The sequence below is a fragment of the Platichthys flesus genome, chromosome 5 (genome assembly GCF_949316205.1).
Source record: "Platichthys flesus chromosome 5, fPlaFle2.1, whole genome shotgun sequence".
Classification (NCBI taxonomy): Eukaryota; Metazoa; Chordata; class Actinopteri; order Pleuronectiformes; family Pleuronectidae; genus Platichthys; species Platichthys flesus.
This window is the reverse complement of record NC_084949.1, coordinates 25031486-25055222: the sequence shown is the minus strand read 5'-3', so window position 1 is coordinate 25055222 and position 23737 is coordinate 25031486. Positions and strand designations below refer to the sequence as shown.

Here is a 23737-nt window from a genome sequence, read left to right as displayed (position 1 = left end):
CTGTTAGCTCATAACCAAGCCTAATCAACAAACACTCGCTTCCACACTCACACAGGCAGGCAGTGTACACAAACACTAACTGCTCCATCAAAGTGGATTTGATGTTTTATATCCTTAATGAGCAGATACCCCCGGGATCAGGACCCACAGACCAAGACCGTGAGCTAACACAGCCCACCCAGGGTGACCCTTCCTGTGGTAAGTGAGAAACACATTCAGCCGTTCCCTGTGTTTATGACACAGTCCTCAGTGCGTGAAACCCAGTCTGCCGCAGAGCAGTCGGACAGCCGCAGCCACACGGCTACAACATACAAACATACCCCGCAAATATGCTGTGAGTGAGAAGGAACACACAGAGACACACACAGACACACACCACCCCGAACATTCAGTCATATGTTTTGACATATTTGCCTTATCGTGTTACCAAAGAAATAGGCGCCACACACAGACTTGTGGGGGGCAGGAGGCGCCGTTTTGAAATAAATTAATGTTTATACGCATTCCAAGTTTACTCTGATCTTTTCCGTAATACAACGTTTAGGTATTAAATGACCAAACAGGAACAACTAACCCAGAGCAGTTTTATTTGTATGTCCAAACCCAACTTGAGCCTGATGTAGTAAATGTTACCTTGTCCCTGACATGTGTGGTTATTGCTGGTTTTCATCCATCACAGATATGTGCAGAGTAAAATATCTGCCCCGCCAACGTAGCCAACTGGAGCTAGACAGCCCTCAGTTTGGTAACCACACTCTAACATGGAGGTGGCTGCATCTTTGGTATTTTCAGTATCTTCCCGTCTAATGAATTCCAGCACTAGCCCCATGTCACTCCTTCATCTTCTTCCCGCTTTCCTCACTCCCTCTTTCCACGCCCCTGGCCTGGTCTGCATTAGTAAACTCTTGCACTCGTGCCCTTTCCAGGACTTGTGACGTGAAAGTGAAGGAGAAACCCAGGATGTGCTAATGAAGTCAGGAGCACACCTCTGGCCCCGCACCTCCATTCATGCAGTGCGTGAGGTCAGGGTTTGTCAGGAATTTACAATATTCTGTCACAACTGAGATCAAACTGAAAAAATAACAAAGAAGAATGAAAGTGAGGGAAGAGAGAGGAAAGTAAAAGTGACTATTAACAGAAATCAATGATATTTAAATGGCAAAAGAAGACATTTTGTGTTTAGAACCACAACTGGGTTTTCAAGGGTAGCTAATATAAACCAGAAGCTGCCAAATCTGTCTCGTTTCAGGCCTTCAGAAAAAGATCAAACCTCCAACCTGCGACTCACAGGACAGACTAAACAATGTGGCCGGACGCTGTTATTGGCTCGTCTGTGAACACAAGTTCTCCACATGTGTCTTGTGCTTTTCTGTTTGGTGTAAAAGTTTCTGCAACAAGCTGACAAATGTGTGGCAAAAGTGTAAAAAACTGAGTGTGTAGAATAAACTTCTCTGGATCTGCTGTGTCTCACTGCAAACCATAGAGTGATGTCTGCTCATTGAATCGGTTTCCAATTACAGTTCAGTTACAGTTGGAGTCTTGTTGGTACAATGTCTCGAGGCCAAAACATGGAAATGGGAAGAAAATGTAAAAGTCAAATTGTGCACGTCAAACTCTGTTCCTCCCAAAATCCTGAACTTCTTCCCTAAACTGAACGAAACGTTTTGACATGTACCTCAACGCAACAAGTAGTTTTTAATATCAAGTATCCAACAAGAGAACAGCTAGTGAGGAAATGGTTGAATGCTTATGTTAGCTTCTGTTTATTGTAGCTAATTAATTAGTAATAGCAATTAAATATGTTGTTTAACCTTTGAAACTGAAATACATATTGATTTTAACTTTCCATTATCCCTGCGTGTGACTTCCCTCGTGTGCACTGAGATGAGTGGAGACACTTCACATAAAGTCACCGAACCACTCTGTCACAGCAGCCGCAGAAAGAAAAGAGCTGCTATCATCAGCATTGTTCCCACCGAGACACAAACAGCGACGCACACACACACACACACACACACACAGAAACTGTCCGACCGCATGCTGCACTGACGACCAGGTATTACTGCCATGACGAGGCATGTGATGGCTTTTGTTCCAGGTACATGTCCTCACGTCTCGGTGCAGTCGCTCATAGAAAAGCAAGCTCCAGAGGAAATGACTGAATGGAATATGAATGAAGGAAAGAAAGACCAACGCACTCATGCATAATGGAGACTTTAAGTCTGGATATGAAAAAGTAAACAGGCTCTACCCCTAGGATATATATCTTCCTTCTATGAATTGAGTCTGCCATTTAAAACCCTGAGTAGTGTGTTTCTGGTTGTGTGTTCGAACATGTAGATTAAACCATGTACCAACACCTTGGATCACAGAGAATTCAAACCTCCGTGACGGCGAGGATCCGCCCTGCTGAAGCCTCCCCGTGCAAGAAACTGAATCCCTTCACACTTGAGAGCCGCGGCTTTGTAGGTGAAGTTGACCTCTGACCTCCTCGTAGATAGGCGGCGAGACAAAAGCCAGTTTCTCAGACACCTCCCACCCATCGTCACTGCAGCATCGTTTCATTTCACTTTCATGTTTCTCTACTATTCAGATTCAGGCAACATGTTACAAGATGTACAGTTTGTTCACATTTACCTCGATAAATACTAGTTGAATGTGTTAAATGATGTTTGTTTGTTTGTTTGTTCCTGATGTGTAGCAGTTCCTAATTGAATCCTGATTTAGTCTGTTTTCGTAAAATCATTTCCAGACCGTCTACAATCACAAAAAAACGAAATAACAACTGAGAGGAAAGAAACTAAACATTTAAACTCCTTTAATTTCTAATTTAGTTTATCGCTGCAGATTTTCTCCACTTTTTAGGAGTCTGTGCATAATCTTAACCTTCTTTGAAATTATCCCTCCATCACTTATCAGTCACAGTAGTTGTTGAGCTGTTCACTTCAACCATGTAAACGCTCTGAATCTCTTTGGTCAGGCATTAAATAAGGAGTTGGCAGAGCAGAGGTATCGTACACCGGAGTTTCCACAGTTTGTATATTCCGAGCAGATCATTTGCAGTAAAGCAAATCTATTCTGAACTTCGATCGCAGCAGCTTCACATAGAAATCCTCCCATTTTTTAACTTTAACTGGAGATCAGTGGGAGAAAAGAGGAGGAGTGAAAAACGAAATGTTTCCAGCCTGATCTGAGCGCGTCTATTTTATTATCCTGGGCTGTTGGTCCTGCAGTTTGATAGAGACGCTGTGCCCATGTCACACGGCCAAGAATCTGCCAACTGAGATATTAACATCAACCCTAGGACGTCAAAACATGCATAGGCAGTTTCACCCTGCGAGCGTTACACTGTAATCCCATAACCTGGATTTATGTTCCCTCCCCGACGTCAACATTTCATAATCAGATGTGACAGCGAGTTCTCTGCTGTTAAGACTTTGTGGCACACAAGAGCGATTTGTACGAGTGGAGATAAGGAAACGTGATGAGAGGGAAGCGTCGCCGTCAAAACGACATGAAGCAGGTCCACGTGCACGTGAGACCTGCAGCACACACTGCACACACACACACTGCACACACACACGCACATTCCTGCACATGTTCACACCAGCAGACACACAAACACAGTCTGCAACACAGCTGGATTCTGTTACCCACAATACACTGCAGCCATCCCTCACTGTGAGGCAGAATGAACAGCCCACATAAACCTTTGTCCTCCCCCACGATAAGAGAAAGGTAGAGCGGCGGAGGAGAGAAGAAACAAGAGAGGGAGACCTATGGACGATGAGGAAAAGAACACAGGAGAAAGAGAGAGAGACATTTAAAAGCTGGTAGCTGACGACGGTCTCAGTTTATCAGAATTCTGCTGTAAACAAAACTTAGACTGAATAAGTGTTTGACAGAAGCCAGACACGACAGCGCTGACGTCCTCTCAACCCGCTGCAGAGGGATCAAGTTCTCAGATGTCCTCGTGAAGCACAACAAACATCAGCTGATAATCAAGTTCATTACAACTCACAACTGATTTTTCAAAGTTTGGGCCGGTTGTTTAAATAATTTATACAAACCCTGTTCATGTTAAGGTAACAGTTGCAGGATTGTAGGAGTCACCTTACCCAAAATGCATTGTGTTTCTCGCCGGGGGGGTCCGAATGTGCAGAGCTGCTTTCAAACTAGCACTGAACTCTGAAGTTATTATTCTGCAATCTTATGAAAACGTGAATGTCAAGAAACTGGAAGCCGTTGGGGTCGATGTGATGTAAACTGAAACACATGATCTCTGCAGCTGCTCAAGTTCCTCCTCTGCTCTCCAGCATAATCCAGTGCTTCCCAATCAAAATCAAACATGTCCAATTAATGGGGGTTTCGCAGCAACACAACCTGTAATGTTCCTTTGTGTCGTTTCTTTGTGTCGAGGATGAGCACTGAGTTTCTTACCAGGATGGAGTCTTTGTTTTCTTTCTTTATTAACACCCAAATGGAAGAAGGAAGCATGAAGGACATTAACGAAATCACAGAGGGAAACTGGAGATACTGTAAACGCAGTAACCACATGTAAAGTTACAACTATGACTTATACTACAATAGTACAAGTTCATGGTCTATAAAAGTGCATAGAAGGGGGGGGGGTGTGTGGGAGACAGGAGGACAGGAAAGTCAGGAGTGAAGGTACAAAGAGGCAGAGCAGGGATCGTGAATTTGCTCGGTCTGCGGGGACATTGCGTCAGTGGAGAGGAAAAAAGGGGGCCATGAGTTAGTGGTACGAACTTTACCTTCACTCCCCCCCCCCCCCCCCGAAAACTCCCTGCAGTGGAATATCCTGTTACCTCACGTCTAAGAAGGCTCAGCAGTAAAAATCAGTTTAACGACTTCAATCTGTCTAAAAGCGTTTAGCTGCAGAAGCTCTTGTGTAAGCAGATGAAGTCGACACGCTGCTGCTGCTGCTGCCGAGCAGGAGTCGCTCTGGAGAGTGTGCACATGCTCAAGCAAGTGTGTGAGGAAATAATACAAAAATATATGTTAAGTCTCAGAGGAAGATTTTACACACTCCTCCCTCACTCGGTTCGATTAAGTCTTGACCTTTCACCTCTGTGCACTCCAGCAAATCTTTCCATATCATTGACCTTTTATAAAATGGAGGTAGACTCCTGATTGGTAAAGTGAAGCCAATGCAGATGACACCTGTCTTCTGTCGTATGACCAGCAGAGGGCGACTCCACTGTAGTAAATTGTGGTTCATTTGGCGTGGATTCTGTGTGATTGACAGTTAGCACCGTCCAATGGGTGCAGGTCAGAGGAGCCACTGGGCCTGCAGTGTCCTCGAGCTCTCAGTTAAGCTCCACCCCCTGCTCCTCCAACTTTGGTTACTTCTGGTTTTACAAACCAAGTTGGCGCTGGTCAGAATGACGGCAGCTCACACGCCCAGGACGGCCTCCAGCCTCTATTATCATTAACAACTAACAACACACAATACTACGCAAACAATGAAGGACAAGTCCATTAGAGGAAAGTAGCTCTGCAGTAACAGGAACAGGTGTGGTTGTGTTGTTTCAGGTGCGACCGAAATAAACTGTGATACAATCCAGGGAGTCCGGTTAAAGTGATACATCCACAAGACGCCACAACACACAAGAGTCAATCTGTACGTATAAATGTGAAAAAGAACTTGGAAATGAAATCTGTAAATATGTGCATAGATTTGTGAATCAGTGGATAATGTGTTCATAGATAATTTAAGGATGAAAAGGACAAATCCCCTCATATGTGCAGATCTGCACAAATCATGTAAAACCGCTGCAGACTGCGACTGAGCCCTAACTGCTGACTCGTCTTTCAGCCACTTATCAGCCGCACCTTGTTAAAGCCCTATGAAGACAAATTATGATTTGTGAATATGAGCTGTACTAATAAAAATGTGAGTGATTGATTGATTGTCTATTATGTGTGAATCCATTTGAAGATTTATCGCGACACAGATCTAGGCACGCATTTGCAGACGAGTGTTAATATTACGCGGAACATTCCGATCATTGTCCTCGTGGTTTTGCCGGTTGCGGTAAACATTTCCACGGCATCAACATTGTGAATAAAACAATTTTTCTTAAAACACAGTTGATATCATAGAGATTTGTGGCGTCTCCAGGAGAATATAGCATTGTTTCACAGTCTTATAGTGTTCAGTGACCTTGGATGGTTCAAATATTGTGGCTGATAATCCAAACCTCCATTCAGATAATGAATCCACTGGAGCCGTGCTGTTGGGCTTGTCGTGATCTCCTCCTCACACAACACTGAACCAACTCGTACCCGCAGCCAAAACACACATGAAGGTGTCACACTCAACACAATAGACAATAGATAAAACAAACACACACACACACTAACTATTGGTGTAAAAGCTCAATTACATACACACCCTACCACTGTGGTTCTGTTTTCTCACGTCACTGAACTCTGAGAGGAAGTTCAACCTCTTTTTGATTTCACCTTATTCTTAATGTTGTCTCTCATTTTGACAAGATGCGTAAAACACACACACACACACACACACACACACACACACACACACACACACACACACACACACACACACACACACACATGCAGACGGAGCATGACCAGGCACCTCTGGAACAAGTTAATAACAAAGTGTGTGATGGCTCATCTCCTCTTGTCATCTGTAGCTGAACTTCAGGGAACCTCTCTCCTGGAGTTTTCATTGGCTGCTGGATCCTAATAGGATGTGAGTCACGTCTGGGATTTATCTACTGTGGTTGTTTCTGCTTCTCCCCCCCCCCCCCCCCCCCCCGACCTTCAAACCAACTTTGACCCCATCAGACCGAGACGTCTGTCCTGAGAGATCCAATCACATGTGGTCAGCGCTTCATTTAGATTGGAATGAAGCCCGGATACGTCCTGAGATCGGACCACAGTGGGAGCTGGTCTGGGCCACGCTCGTTTCATTGTGTTCGAATCCGTCCTGAGCTGCATGTAGAGGAGCGTCAACCCAACTATAACACCCTCCTCAGTTTCACAATAAATCAAATGTGTTTGTAAGCCTCTTTCTTTATTAACACCTTAGTCCCTCCTGACTCCTGCTAACCCTCTCCATGTCTCTCTCTCTCTCGCTCGTGCACACCTCTGCACTAGCACAAATGACGGTCTTGATTATTTGCATATAGAGCCGGGAAGTTAGATCAAGTGATAAACAGTCGTATCTTACACTGTCCACATGAGATCAGATCTGTCAGCACAGATCCCAGGTCTGGATAAACCTCTCATACTCCATCCCTCCCTCACTCTCTCTGTCTCGCCCTCGGTTGCATTATCATGAATATCTGCTAACTTAGATATTCATGAAGAGACAATCTCCTTGTCTGAGTCAGAAATGGTCTTTATTTGTCCTCGTTAATGCAGCAAAAGAAGAGAGAGCACCATGTCAACTTGGAAGAGCTGCAAGGAAGTTAATAACCACTGGTTAACCTGGTTCCGCCCAGTAATTAGAAAAGCTGTGGGCAGATTGTCATGTAATCTGGAGCAGGCACTTGAGCATGAGCTCCGACATTCCCTTTAAAATCTACCAGCATGCACCAGGCTACACGAAACTCAGTCAAATATCAAATATCAGTCCTCTCCATGTGTCTTTTATTCTTTCAGTCATGATCCATGAATTACTCCCTTGGAAATGAGATTTAAAATAAAAGAAGGTGGATCCACCCGCCCACACCCCCCCTCTCTTCCACCAAGCTTCAAGAACATCACTCAGTTGTGTCTGTAGAATCCTGCAGACCGACAAACAGCAATGAAGACCTAACCTCCCTGGCAAAGGTCTCATGTTATTATAGAGCCACTGGATCCAATGAAGTCTAATCATCAATCACTTGTCGGCGACCTCGCCCGCCTCGCTCCCCGGGTCGCTCCCTGTGAGGTCTGGGTGTCGTTGCTGTCTCACTCAGGTATGGCAGAGATGCCAGCTATGCTCCTGCTGCTATGATAAAAATGCAAAGTGGCATCTAGGTGTGCTGCTGCCACCGGTGCCACCGCTGCTGCTGCTGCCCGTCAAATCGCTGCTCTGAGGATTCAGGAACCTGCCTGTTTACGAGTATCTGTGTTTCGATTGAAGTTTCTGTGGTAAAACTGATGTTAGCTTCCCACTGATGTGGTTCCAGATCAGAACTGCCGTGACATTCGAAAACGCCAATAAATCATCCAAACTATTTAAAAACTTGATGTGATTTAGATATTTGAGGTGTGAGTGTGTTTTTCTTAAAAAGAACGGTCTGATAGATGTTGTTCCATCTACAATATAAACAACTTTTTTATGAAACTGAAATATTTGTTAGTTTATCGTGTTTTACATCCATTACTAGTTATTCTTCATGTGGACTGTCCAGAACAACAATAATGTTTAAAGTGACAACCTTAGCGGAGTTCGACTGAAACTGATCAAAGGCAAAAATAGATTCTGATACTGATATAAGGATTGTCTCTGAAAAGCTCATATTGTAAATAACAAAACATTAGTGATCACATAGAGTATTTGTAAAGGGTTTAACCAAAGTCTGTGAGTAAATTGAAATGCACTGGAATCATTGGATCAGTTCTCGATATCAGTCGAATCGCAAAGTCCAGGATCACTTATGAGAATCCCAAAGGGATAATTAATAATGCAGCTTTTCAACTGCAGTAATAAATTAAAGTTTCAACACCCAAGTTTAAAAAACCCAACTGATCCTTTGCTGTTGCTGAAAAGAAAAGAGCAACTGTGTGTCTGTGACCTCTGTCAGTAGCTCAGCTCCAGGCGAGATGCCATTTAAATATAAACAAGTGATGGCAGGCCGGGATCTGACAGATCTGAGGGTGATGGGGGGGTTGGGGGGGGGGGGGGGGGGGCTGATGATACACTTCACTGCTCCAGGGCCAAAAGTCAACTCAACTAGAATCATGTATAAGTTGTTTGGTGAAGACATTTTAGGGTTTGGAATAAATGTCTTTTATCAACTGTGGAGATTAAAATATTTGCTCGGAGAAGACGTCAAAGCACCCGGAGGATTTGACGTCTTCCCTGAGGAATTTAAAGAAAAGGAGACATGTTAAAGAAGAAGAGACATGTTCGAGGGGGTTGTTCCTCCTGCCAGGTGCCCTGTGGCACACCTGTGTGAGTGCAGGTAACATACTTATTTCCAACTGCTGACAGACAGGACAGGCTCGCAGCCAGAGGTGAAGACACATGCAGACACACACACAAACACACAAACACACACACACACAGCGTTTGACATCCTCGACTGTTGTGCGTCTGTAGCTGCTGTGGCACGATGCCCGGCTGTGGCGCCTCGTCGCTGGATTTCTAAATGTCAAACCCTCAGTGGAAAAACCAGTGTAACCAAAATTCACCCTGAAACCAAGAGGTGTGACCAACTGTGCCACTGGATAAAATACCAAACCAGGTCGGCTCACCAGTCAAAGGAAAGTTTCCACTGTGTGAACGCAGCCGCCAATTCATACACATTCATTTATCAAACATCTACTGGGCAGCACGAGCCAGATCTGCATCTTTACACCTGTAACCAGACTGGCACATCCCTAACAGACCAAGAATCATTCTCTGGGAAAATAGTGAAAATGTAAAAACATGGCACAATAGAGGAAGTGTTAAAACCTGGATCTGCACCAAAGTTTAAGGAGATGGTCATGTGACGTCCTTCAGGCAAGTTTCGCCAAAATCTGTTCCGTAGTTTTTGCGTAAATCCTCCAGACAAACAAACAAACAAACAACAACAACAGATGTAAATAGATAAAAACCTCGACAAGGCTTTACTTACTTATTCTTCTGTCGTGGATCAAACTCCTCGCTGCCTCTTCTCCTGTCGCTGCTGGATGAGCTGACGACAACAGTCCGACTCTGTGGTATACAACACAAATGAGTACGACTTTAATAACACTGGAAAATTACATCTAGAAGATCCTCTACAGAAGTTATTAGAGTAATTGTTGCATTTAGAATAACTTTGAGTGCAGGGACATGTCGCCCTCGATCTGTCACAGGGTTTAGGCCCATGGACATGGACGGAGCCTTTCGTCTAATCTGCGTTCCTTTCGTCCCTATTTGTCCACGTCCTGGACAAAATGGAGCAGTACCACCAATGATCAAAGGGGGGCAGTGTAGCGAACGTTCAAACTAGACGATCATAGGACAAGTGTAACGTAAAAAAATTGTGAAGTAGTGAAAGCTACTTAAGCACAACCTCCTTCACCGTCGCCATGTTTGTTATTGTCTGAAACTGTCCACCCTGCACTGCCCTCTAGTGGATGTATTGTTCACCATCATGCCAACGTGAAAGACGCATTGGAAGTGACGCCTCTCTTTTCGTAGCTAAAGGCAGAATTCTTCGTAGAGTAGATGAGGAAATGACAGAAAGTGGGTCCCTCATTGAAATCAGATTGCAGGACGTGTCTCTGTTCGTTTTATGTCCCTTTGTCTTCAGACCGTCTCCTCGCCCAAATTGCCTCGACACAAAGTGGGAATTTAAGCACAGTTCTTTGAGAGTTCCACTTTTCCCCGCTGAGCGGAGCCGACACGCTGACTTCTGGCCTAACACGTAATTTGTGCTGGAGATTTCCAGACACGGCTAAAAATCTGCAACAATCAGAGCAGTTATTTACAATCACACAGATCATATCTGTCTCACGCAAACACAAATATACACCATCATGAGCGCTGGATGTGCTGCAGCCACACTCACACAAACAGACACACACACAGAAACCCATGGCCGAAAGACCTCTACGAACTTGTTCCCTGCTGCTGGATCACCTCATTATCCCAGTGTTGGGTCAGGGAGTGTGGACGGATTTACTGCAGAGAGAGATTTCTATAGGAACACACACACACACACACACACACACACACACACACACTAACACAAACGATTATAATTGGATTATGATTAGGAAAAGTTCAGCGTCTGGATATTGTCAACACAGAACGACTTTCACTTATATGATGCACCTACATTCAATGTGTGTGTAGAAATGTGAAACTGAAGTAGGATGTGGATTAGGTTGTGTGTTTATGTGTGTGTGCGTGTGTGTGGAATGGGTGTTTACTTAGTCACTTATCTATTTACTTAACTCCTGGAAGATCCTTTAAAGTAAACACACACATGCGCATACACACACACACAAAGTAATTTGCGTCTCTGCTGGGAGGAGAATCAATTAGCACAAAGTGACATGTGTGTGTGTTTGTTTGGTTCGGTCAAAGTCAGTGACCTCAGCAGGTTCATGACCCAGAAACAAAGGCTGCATTTTACACAGGAACAGAGAAATCAGATTTTTTAACTCTTCGTGGGGACGTTCTGAGCCGAGTTCTGATCCCTGCTGTTATTCTCCACACACACACAATCTGTCCTGTGAGGTCGACTCTGCCTGAGAACCAAAAAAAAACAACAAAAAAGGAAAGTCTGAATCTAACTTTAGTTCGGACAAAGATCATCTTGTGCTATTTGTGCAAACTCTCAAAATAGCAAAGAACCGCGGACGGAACAAAAAGTCAGATTGTGTCTCCGGGAGCATCGGAGTCGATGTTGACCTAAACTCACGGATCACACCGAGTTCAGGCCCTGTGATGTCATCGCACACAAACACACTCTTAGCTCTTATCTCGTCAACACATCATCAATCAGGACGGATCCCAGGCTCGGCCTCTGTTTGTGTTCACTACACAACGAGCAGAGGCTCATATCGGACTCACCGCGAATAACACACAACTTATTGAAAGTCCTGAATAAAGCCACTGTGTCCAAAATTAATTCGGTTACCGTGCAGATTGTAACGCATCAAGAAAAGCAGTTCAAAATGGTCAAAGGTCACGTTAACTGTTTATTTGTGTATACTTGTGTACGCTCTGATTCCATGTACTTGTGTAGTCGATGGGTTTTTATTGGATGTATTGTTGCTAAAGGACAATGACAAACTTTGTTTTAGTTTTTCCTCTGGCTTCCGAGGGCCTGACAGCTTTTCCATGTTTGCAATCTGTTATTGTCACACTGGATTCCTCGACAGACACAACGACAGACGATAAAACTTCTGTGTTTTCTCTTCACCGTCCAACATTCAGTCGCTAATGACGCAAAAACAAGCTGCTTCAAATCAAACTGCAACCGACAAAGTACATTTTTATTAAGAAGTAAGTAAGTTAACAACAATCATGAATATCTACAAATCAAACGCTGTCCTGAGGAGGTAGAGTGGGTCGTCCACTAACAGGAAGGATCGGTGGTTCGATCCCAGTCTCCTCGTAATCTGCATTCCAAAGTGTGTGAACCCCAAATCGCCCCTAAGGGCAGTGCTGACAGTGAATGAATGTGTGTGTGTGCATGTGTGTGTGTGTGTGTGTGCTTTGAGTAGTTGATAAGACTTAATTGATGGTGTTGACCTTTCATTCTTAGCATTGTTTCATCTTTGGATCTAATTCTAATTCTTTGAGAAGGCGCAGCCTCAGTCAGAGGAGCAGTTGCAGGCGACAGGTTTCACACCTCGAACCACCGTCTCAGTTGTTGCCCTCTCGTTGTGTTGAAAAACGACTTCACGTGTCACATTTGAAATGATAATTGAGTTCCTAATTAAAAAGATTTACTGTCTGCATGCAACAGTCGAGGGAGTGTTCGCTGTTTAACCAAACCACGACTGTTACAACACGCATCACAGGTGCTGCTCCAGCAATTTATGAAATGACCTCAGAGGAGAGTTCACGTTGAACCAGCAGAGCAGCATTTCACCTCGGAGGAGGTAATTGGACTCGTTAGGGACAACAGCCCAAATGAAACCAATTACAGGTGACAGCCGCACAACTGAAGAGAGTAACAACACCACAAAGAGACTGAAACAAGCCTAGAAAAAATACACAGGCAACACTAAAGGCAGTTACATAACTGCGCCGCCCCTGTGGTGTAACTGGACTCTGAGATGTGGAGGAATGGCGACGACACGCTCCGCTGCAGCCCGGGCGCTGACACACGACTCTGGAAGGAAAATAAAAAAGCCCCGAGGCTGGAGGGGATGTTTGGAGAGGGAACCAGGAGGGGAGAATGGTGTTGTTGTGTTTGTGTGGATGGATGGGAGCATGCATACACACACACACACACGCACACACACACAAACACACGCATAGATTCCCACTGAAGCCACAAGTGACCTCACTTGACCAATAAAGAACAACGCTGGACTTTTTAAGAATCATTTTAAGCAAAGGGAACGAGATGATTAGTTTGATTGATTCATCTGGATCATTTTGTGGTGAGACTTCATGTAAATACATAGAAACTTCCTGAAGCGAGGACAAGCTCATGAAAAGTCACAGATACTTTAATCGTCATTAGAACGACTTTAGAAAGTAGTTTTTTTAAACTGTGAATTTAAATGAATCTCGAAGGAGCTGAAATGTTCTGATGAGAGTTGGACCGCGCTTCCTTTCAGATTCCTTCAGAGATGTTATCTGTCCTGTTGACTTTCATGGGAAGACCGAGTGTATGACTCTGTCAACCGGAGAAGATACAGAGGCTCAGCTTAACAAACACGGGTTCGTTAGTGAGCACGTGCAGCTCACTGGTGTTGATCACAGCCGTGGATCTGATAAAGACGCAGAGATCATTTATACTGGAACTCTTCACATTGTCGGTAGAGTCCAAAGGAAACACTCCTTCCTTTCTAGAACGCCTCAAACTTGTTCCCTCATTGAGGCAGTCTCAAAAATAACTGACACTATCCTGTAAAACCTACATATTTTCTAAATTCGGTCAATCCCGGCTTTTAAAACCTTTATTTCCTACTTGAAATCCTTTGAGACCAGTTATTATTATTATCGTTTGTCTGTACTTAAATTGAGTCCAGCAAAGAAAGGAACTGGTTTATATGTGTAGGGTCATTTTTCTTTCAAGACAATACGAAGAACCAGTTCATTAGTATCAATCGTGGTCACATTACTGGTTCGACTTGCAGTTTTTACTCCACGTCCGCGGCTGTTTGTTTATTCAGCTGTTCTCTGCTCCGACCCTGATGTGTTGTGACCCTCAGCTGCATAGTTCTCTCCGTCCATTCCAGGATTTGAAACACTCGAATGAAGCAGAGGCAATAACATGAAGGAAACCCACAAAAATCTATCATCGCTTCATGCATTGTATAAACTATGGAACTAGAATGGCACTTTTCCATTAAGGGCCAATTTGTATCTGCTAGATCCAGATTCTTATTGGATCTGCACCAAATAGCAAACGTGTATTTTAGTCCCCTTAACATGCCAGATATTTGAAAAACATATTGTGCCTCCTTGCACCAAGTTTTGTGGAAAAGGGTTCCGTAGTTTTTTGCACAATCCTGCAAACTTACAGACAAACTCATTGACTTTCCCTTCCTTAACACCACCCCCCCCTTCCCCAGCCCTTTGAGCAATGGCTCAAAGGGCTGGGGTTCTTTTGCTGCTGCTAGACGCGGGGAATTGCTCCATCAGCCTTTTCTACCTCAATTTGTCTGAATACATCCTCCCTGCTCCACTGAGAGCAACCGTCTGGTGCGTCTTGGCCTCGTTGAAGCTCTGGAGCAACGTTCCTGCCGCTGACTGAACGACAGACTGCTTGTCTTGGACTTGTCCTGGTCTGTCTGTGTTTATGGACTGTCTGTAGCATTGGTGAGAAAAGCACACGACTGACACAAGGAAATAAACACTGTCCTCCTTTAAAACAGAGCCTGGCAGGTGTCGGAACACAGGGTTTAGTGAGCCGTCCCTAAACGTACCCTGCAATTACTTCATTTGTTCCCTCGGACTCGAGGCTGGTGCACGTACACATGAGCAGAGCGGACGCAATTATCCTGTGAATCACAGGCAGCTACACGATGGGGTTTACAGGCAATAATTAGAGTTCAGCCCCGTCCAGTCAGGGCTGGGCCATTAAATGAATTTCAGCTATGATTATAGCTTGAAAGTATACAAAAGAACTCGCAATACAATGCGTATTATGTTAGGATTTATCTGACTTTAAAGTTTAATAAATGCGTGAGTGAACATGTTAAATAATCATCAGGTCAATATCCACCAAATTATCGTGATTCTAATTTTTGCCATAAATCAATCATGATTCCTATATATGCTTGTCGTTCTCCACAATGGTGATGAGGTCCCACTCGACCAATCGCGAGTCAGTCTCAGCTGTCAATCAGGAAGTTTCATTGTTTTTCTATAACATTGAATAACCCTTGGACATCATTGTGATGAGAATGACCTGTAATGTTTTGGGAAAAACTGTGTTTGACTTTTTGGTTTGGTCCATGTCCCATCTGCTAACATGGAGGATGTAAAGGTCTAGACCTATACTACAGCCTGCCACCAGGGGGCGAACAAGATGTTTTTGGTTGAGCTTCAAATTCAAAACTAAGATGTTTAATGTTCCCTAACTTCAATTCTTTAGCTTGTGCTTTATTAACGTTTGTTTACACTATCTGTGTTTATTGTTGTTTTTCTGTGAGCGATCAACACAAGCGTCTCCTCTGCTCTGAAGCTGCTGCAGCCTCGTGTCTGATCCGCTCCTTCCTCTTCATCTGTGAACAAGATGTCCAAATTAAAAAGACCACATGCTCGCCCACAGCCACAGTTTGCCCCCCCCGCTGGGTTCGGCGGGCACAGGACGAGGTGGAGAGTCAAGTGCCGAGCGATTCAGACGCAGGTTTCATCAGAGACGGCACCGAGGCCAGAGGGAGGATTACGTTTCCTTTCATCAGATCATTTCGATTTGGCCTTTGCACTTTTCACCCGGGTGCAAACACCAGGTCACGAGCTGTGTTTGTCTCCTGTCCTCTGCAGACACGTCCTGTGGGTGTGATGAGGAAATAATCTGCTCCTTGTTGACTCCAGAACAACAACTTTTTTTTTTTAAATGTGCACGCTAAACATTCACAACAGTTTGAAGCTGACAGGTTCTCGTGGACGTGGTTTGTAATTATTCTCCGCTTTCAGCACATCTGAACACTTGTGGGTCTGTTGTGTAGTAAAGCAAACATTGCCATCCGCTAACAATGAAACGCATAGTTGTGCTCTGAACTTGTTTCCTCTGCAGTTTGAGTTGAATTGACAGAAACACATTAAACTCCTTTTTATTTGGACACTTTGTTTTAAATGGGTCATTTTCTTCTGGGCCTTTGTTCCTGTGCCCTCTGGATTGACTGGATTCTTTTCAGGCTCAAGAAGCATATTTACCATCTTAGACTCTTCACCGAAACGTAATATTAAACCATGATTCTGTGTATTACTGTAAAAAAGTTATTGTTGAGGTTTTGTTTCGTCCACACTAACACACCTGAAATACAAAAGTGGTTTTCAAACTAAACCAGGACCAGTACGGTTTTTTAAACTTCTCTGGTTTTGCCGCTCTTCCTTCAAAACAGGCGTAAACGCAGCAACTAGCCAACATCATGAGAATTGAATTTTTACTGTGCTACATTAATCATAAGGTTTTATCATTTTTTTTTACAGCTGCCCTCAAGTCACCTGTGCTCTCTAAATGCCACACACCTCGCGGGCTTTGACATTAAGATCCGAGCCAACTGTTGAAATCGTGACCTTAACCAGCCCTCGTTCCGATAAACAAGTGAGCAGCACTTGTGAATCTTGCACAAGCCCCGACGTGCTGGTTTCATCTGTTTGTCTATCTTTGGTGGTCCAAGCATCCTCCGACGCTCGGCTCGGAGCCAGGTGGGAACACGATGAACCACGGAGCACACTGGGCTGTGCGACTGTTCTAACTGGATTGTGTGTTTTTTGACTCGGATTCAGCAAAATATCTGTGAGGTTTTCTTCTGCCCGGTCAGTTCCTCGTCGCGCTCGGCAGGTTGACTGGTCCCTCCTTTGACTCCTGACCTCCTAATCCCCTGCCAGCTGAAGCGGGGCCTCCGAGGACGACGGCGGCTCTGTGTGCATGCATGTGTGAGTGTGTGTGTGTGAGTGTGTGTGAGAGGCAGGGGGAGCAGAAACTGTCTGTGCAAGAATGGATGTGTACCCGGATTCTTTGATAAGTGTCGAGAAAACTGCTCAAGCGCGGAATAAACCTGCAAAGACAAAGTGTAACTCCAACACTGCACGAGCTATACAGTGTCAGTTTAATAATGAGCTGCAGAGTTTTACAAGCTAACTGGGTCTGGCAAGACTGTGCACACACAAACACAAACACACACACACACACACACTGAGAATTGCCAAAAATACACTCTTGGGATAATTCCTCTTGTGCACAAACACTGAGCAGATGACTTGAGGCCAAACTATGAATGTCGAGGAACAAGCCACACCTTTACGAGTTGCACCTCATCACGCAACGAGTGTTCAACACCAGCTTTAATTGAGTTGAATCTCAGGGAGAAGTACTGGACACTTATTGATGGGCATTTGATTTGTGTTCAGTGAAGCAGCAGCCGCGGCTTCCTGGGATGAAATCACCAGCTTCATTCTGGCAATGAAACCAATGGGATCATCTCCTCGACCTCTGAGCCCTTCCATTGATGCTGCTCCAAACAGCGCAGACCTATCAATCAAATTTGAATTCACTCCCATCACACCTGTCAATCAATCAAACTAAACCAAAGTGTGTAACAGTCACACACAGGGCCGAGCGACATGACCACAATGTCATATCCACACATCGATACATCAGATCATCTGACTCACAAAGCTCCAAGCTCCTTATCCTCTCGTTTTAGTGGCACACTCCTTACGACCTCTTACAAATGGGTCCGAACAGTTCAATGAGATTCTTACACAAGTGGTAAAAGACGTTTGTGGTGACAGAGGCCGTTTTCCGTTGTGAATCTGTGCTCATTGCCGGTTGTAACCCGTGTGCTTCCACCACATCTCTGTGATTATCTCCAGTCAACACTGAGGGATTAGTTTGGATTAATTTCCCGCTGAACTTGTTTGTAACACAGACTTCTTTCAATCTGACTGAAAAATGTTTAAAGCCGATGAGTCAACCAGAGCGGTTAAAACAACGTGTCTGTAAAGATCATCCGGTTTCAAACCACCTCAGCTCAGTTTCCTCCTGATTGTTGTGTCCTTGTCTCTCATCACCGGTTCATCTGGCCCCCCCCTGGTTTACCTGCATTAACATCCCTGAGCTGCCGGTGGCCTCACACACACAAACACTCATGAATGGCACAGGAAAGGTAAACACAGACTTGCAGTAGCACAAAAGCAGGATTTACATGTCAGTGCTACAACCAAACGAGAGTGAAAGGGGGAACATGACACTACATGTGCATCTGAATGCAGACACACACACACTCAGACACACACACACATGGAGGCACAAGACCCATTCACTTCCACTTCCATCCGAGGCAACAGGCTCAGCGATGTTTCACACGTCCCGACAAAAAACGCTGCGCCGCACACGAGTGTGAGCTCCAGTGCACGCGTCCACGGTCAAATGGTATCTCCCATCTCGCTGTTGTGTACTTCAAACTGGACTCTGTGTGTGTGTCTGTGTGTGTGTCTGTGTGTGTGTGTGTGTGTGTGTGTGTGTGTGTGTGTGGTCTGAGGGCTTTTGAGTGTGAGGATGTGTGTGTACAGGTAGACTATGTGCCCTCAGGGGGAAAAGAGGGGAGGGGGGGGGGGTTTAAAGAGGTATGGAAGTTGAGAGCCCCCCCCACCCCCCCATCCTCACCTCCCCTCCCATCGCCCTCAGGTTGTTATAGATGTGTTATCTTTGCGACATCAGACAGATAAGGTGTTGATATGAAGAATATGACCTGTTTATACAACCACTGCTTGAAACAGCTTGTATCTGTTCGGGTGCTAGCAAAATGGCCACGCTCATATTAGGGATGATTTCGGCTTCAGTTTGCCCAGTGGGGGGGGGGACTTGTGTGACCAACCTATCCCAGGATTCATTGCGTGCCACTGACGGAGCTAGCGAGGAAGCCGGGCGGGTGGCGGACGGCTCGAAGGAGCAAGTGAAGCGGCGGTCAGGTCGGAAACAAGCTGGTGAAGCAGAAACTCCCCTGGAAACCATCTCATCTCTACTCCAGATGTTGCTGCAGCTGGATTTAGACACAACTGCTGATCTGAACCTGTTGGAGCCTGAATCGGGAATACGAGAGTGAAAACACCGTCTGACGTCTGAGCCTCTGCCTCTCGCAAACTTTACGTCATTATCTGGAGAAACTTGGCTTTTATCCCGAACAACTTATATTCCATTCAACTGCTTCCCTCCGTGAGATAAACCCAAACACACAACAACTGCTCTAGCCTCAACTTCACATGCACTTCTTTCAACACTTCCATTAGCGACACGAGCGGGAGAGAGTCAAACTGCTGCTGTCAGGTTATCAGGAGGTTCCACGCTGTTACAATCTCAACCTTGTGTTTCTGTTGCGGAGAAAATCTGACCACAGATCTGCCGTCGGAGGCATCTTTATCTCCTGGTGTCTCCTGGTACCGCGGAGGAATGTCGGAGTCTATACAGTGTGTGTGTGTGTGTGTGTGTGTGTGTGTGTGTGTGTGTGTGTGTGTGTGTGTGTCACGCTCTCTACCTTCCTACCGCACCGCCTTGTTTATACAACACACTGCGAGGATGAGGGGGGGGAGGTACTTAGAGACACGCTTCATGGGTTAGTAAAGGAGCAGCGTCCCCCCCCCCCCCCCCCCCCCATAAACCCTCCCTGGGGGTGAGGGGGGTGAGGAGGATGGGTGGGTTCATGTTCTTGGATAGTAGGGGTTCCTCTTCAGTGAGCACGTTGAGTCTCCGCCTGCTGTCGGTCGGAGTGAAGCATTCCTGTGGTGTCATGGTCGCCTGTGAAGACGTAACGTGACACTTTACGTGTCCATGAAAACAGAAACCAAATTTAGCCACATCCCAAATGGCTTCCTCTACATTACTTGTGTATATTAACTTACATACGTGTATTTAACAAGTTAACTATAGAATTTAACAATTTAAATGTAACTGTTGAATCACAGTTGGACCAATCTATATGAAGGGTTCACAGATGCATCAGTATGTGAGTTTATGTCTGTTGATGCAGGAAATGTGAATTAATGTGTATTTTACTTAATTCAACATCTATATGTTTGTGTTTTCTTTTTACTTGTAGTAATGATTAATACATTTTATGGTTAAACTGTGAAATATCAAGCCTCTAATACATTTTGTTGTCGTTTGGGTTTGATAATTATTGATCATCGTGGGAATTTGATCGATAAATTGGCCGATTATATAAATATATTAATAGATTCTTATAGAATAGTACAGTATAGTATAGTTCATGACTGTTTTGGTTTCTCTCTCTTTTTATATATTTGCATATTGTTTACTGTTGAGTTTTGGATAGTTTGTTTTGTCCAAAGAAAGCTAAATCTAAATCACTAAATCACAGGAAATGGTCGTTTTTCTTCCACCTGACATTCATCTTTAGAAATCCAAGGTTACTCGAGCTGCTCTCTAAGATCTGGAACAATTGGAAAGTTAATTGGAACAAACCAGGGGAGCAGCTGTCATCAGGAAACATCATCAGCAGCTTGTTAGTGTAAAGAGTTAATAATGACTGAACCCAGCAGGATGATTTATCAGCCGTCAGAGGCTTGTTGCTGGACGTCCGCTACATCTGCGAGGTCCCTGCTTCCTTAAACGTTCCCAAATGAGCTGACACCCCCCCCCCCCCCCCACACACACACACACACACACCTACACATCTGCACAACAACACAAGGGAGAAGCGATCCAGATTTAGACCCTCTACTTAAAAATAGAGCTTTTCCAATTGGTGCATTGTGTGATGCAGTATGTTTCCTGAAGGCGTTGCGGCAAAGTGTCATACTCAACACGACCACTGGAGGGCGCTAAATGCTTTATTTCTTTTACAACAGTTTAGATGCACAATTCACATCCCCAAGAAACAAAAGTAGCAGGTTTAAATAAATTTGGCAACGCTCATTTTATTTATCAGATATGAGGTGATATGCCTCTTTGGAATGATCACATATTAGCAAATGGAAATGTGGAACTTTGCCTTTTCTTTGGCCAATTCTCGTGGAAAGTTGCAAAAACACCTAAAAGACAAAAAAGGATATCAATTTAGATTTCAACTGCATATCAATGTCCATAATAATACACTAAGTAAAACCAGGCTGGATGCATTTGTCAGTTTTAGTAGTGAGTGGGGATGAATATTAAAGCCGAGTATCAGTCTGAATCATATTGGACAGTTCTGCATTGAGCCATTAACACAGCAGCTTTAATGCCAGTGTGAAAAGCGGCAGTGTCTCCATTTAGTGAAGCGAGAAGTCGAGCTGTCACCGCCCACGACAAACTTTTAAACCACAACCTTTATCTAAACTTAACCAAGTGATTTCATTGTCAAACCCTTACCACACTTTAACCACAGTTTGTTTTCCCTGGTTATAAATATACAGAAGATCTTTCCTTAACCTTAACTATACTGTAGTAAGCTTTGGCAGCAGACCTTCCAGTATCATGGAGGAGTCTGGCGGGGCTGGGTATCACGAGGATCTGAGGCAGAGAGAGTGAGACATTCTGGTTCCACATAAAAGAGAGGTAATTTCTGGGCCGTGGCAGAAAAACCAAGATTAAAAACAGATCGACCAACAAGCGGGCGGGAGGGCGAGGCCGGAGACGAGCCTCTCTCCAGGGCCTGCACACGTTGAGCACTGTGGACGCCGGGGGGGGGGGGGGAAATGTGTTGGTCAGGACAACAACAGGAGGGAAACGCTTTCTGTCCCCAGGGGCCGGGAAAAACTTTGCCACGAGTCATTCAGTAGTGGATGAAATGAATAGGCAGCTTGTTTCAGGAATTTATCTCCCTATAAAAATCCATCCAGCCTGTGGTACAGTAACCGGAATCTGACCTGAAGTGTGTGTGTCTGTGTGTGTGTGTGTGTGTGTGTGTGTCATCAGAGCACCACAGGGCACACTTAAACCCCACTAAGAGGAGGCGCTTTTATTTGGTGAGGCTGATAACAACTGAAATTTCATCCACGCATGTACAAACACGCGCACACACACACACACAGAGATACACATGCACACACACACACACACACACACACACACACACACATTATCCAACCCATGTTTCAATCCCCTTCACCTTGTACCTCTTAACTTCCTTCATGGGGTTATTAACTCCCTGATTGGGGAGCTTTCCTTCAGAGGTCCCCCCCTATTTAGTTGTCATCGTGGCGTGACCCAAACACTTATTTAGCTGACCCCTTGGGATTAGTCCAAGCTGGAAACAGGGGTGAGTGGGGGGGGGGTCGGGTTGGTGGGAGTTGGGGTTAAGCCTCCACCTCGAGGTGCTCGCTGCAGCATCTCACAGGAACCTTAATTAAATTGCTGAGACACCGAGTCAGGAATGTTTGCTTTGCTCTCCTGTCGCTGCTCCGGTCCATCCCCGTCTCCACCTTTCTTTGCTTTTCCCAGACTCGCACTCCAAGCTGGGTTTGTTTTTCCTGCCCACTCACCGGAATAATATTGAATTGGAACTTTATTGTACCCGAACTCATCGGTCGACCTCTTGAACAGTGAATGGGTTCTCAGAGGAACTCAGCCATGCATTACTTCGTTAGTTAGCAGGATTACACGGAAACTACAGGACAGATTTTCATGAAACTTGGTGTGAAGGTTGTGGTGCAGCTCCGGGAAGAAGTACATGTTTGATTAATCACTCATTATTTAAACTGTCAGAAAACAGTGAACATTTTATGCCAATCATCTGTACAAAAGTTCGACTTTCTTTTCCATTCTGGGACACTGGTCTCAGACTTTAGGACCCCACGACAGATGAGTCATTAAGGAAATATCAGAAACAACCAGATGATCCAGACAACAAACTGCTGCAGCTCCACGACTTGCAACAGCTCGGGAGAAACACAAACTCCGCCATGAAGCCTTGATATGGACAAGATTTAACGGCTAGTTACCTGAAGAGGGTTTAGTTTCCTCTTTATCTTCATTAGTCTCTTAGTAATCTTTCCACTTGCTCATTTTAAAAGTCAGAAAATTGTGAAAAATGCCCAAATTTCTGAGAGCACAACCTAAAACTCGCTTGTTTTATTAGACCAACCCCTCAAGAATGTGACACAACAAGGATAAGCTTCAATCCTCAACTCCAGCTTGTTTGTTGGTCAAAATATATTTAAAAATGAGACAATAAATAAGATCTCGTTCACACTGCATGAGATAATGGACTCATTGCACCATGGATGCATGAGTCTTAAACCCCCGCAGAAAGCCTGTTTGTCCCAGCGGGAACATCCTGATGCGTCTCTGCGGATCATCACAGATTAAAGTATCCTCCATCCGAGGTGCAAACAAACAGCCACAAGTGCGAGAAACCGTGGAGGGGCAGATAACGACCTCTAATCCGACACATTCGACACGAGCACGGTTTGGAGCAATGACAGCAGATAAGAGCTGATCCTGTTTCCACATATCTCTGCAGGGAAACACTCCTCCCTGTGTCTCTCCTGCCCGCGCGTCTGGCCGGTCAGATCCTGACCCGAGATAGTGATCCGTGCGCCGGGGAAGAGGAATCAATGGATACGCTGAGTAAAAAAAGAAAATTCTCCGACCACAAGGTAAGCGTTTCACATGCGAGCCAGAGACTTCTGTGCACAGGCGCAGCAGGGGGGCTGATCCTGGATCAATTATCGGAGAGCGTAAAAGTTTGCAGA

At 44.8% G+C, this 23737-nt stretch overlaps 1 protein-coding gene across 1 annotated transcript in view; it reads right to left on the bottom strand.

The window, feature by feature from the left end:
- The window catches only part of LOC133953799 (vasorin-like), a 29700-nt gene that overhangs the window by 5504 nt on the left and 459 nt on the right, over positions 1 to 23737 (bottom strand). The window contains exon 2 of the mRNA XM_062387897.1: positions 9828 to 9907. The gene's annotated coding sequence lies outside the window, so the exon portion shown is untranslated. The remainder of the gene's footprint in view (positions 1 to 9827; positions 9908 to 23737) is intronic.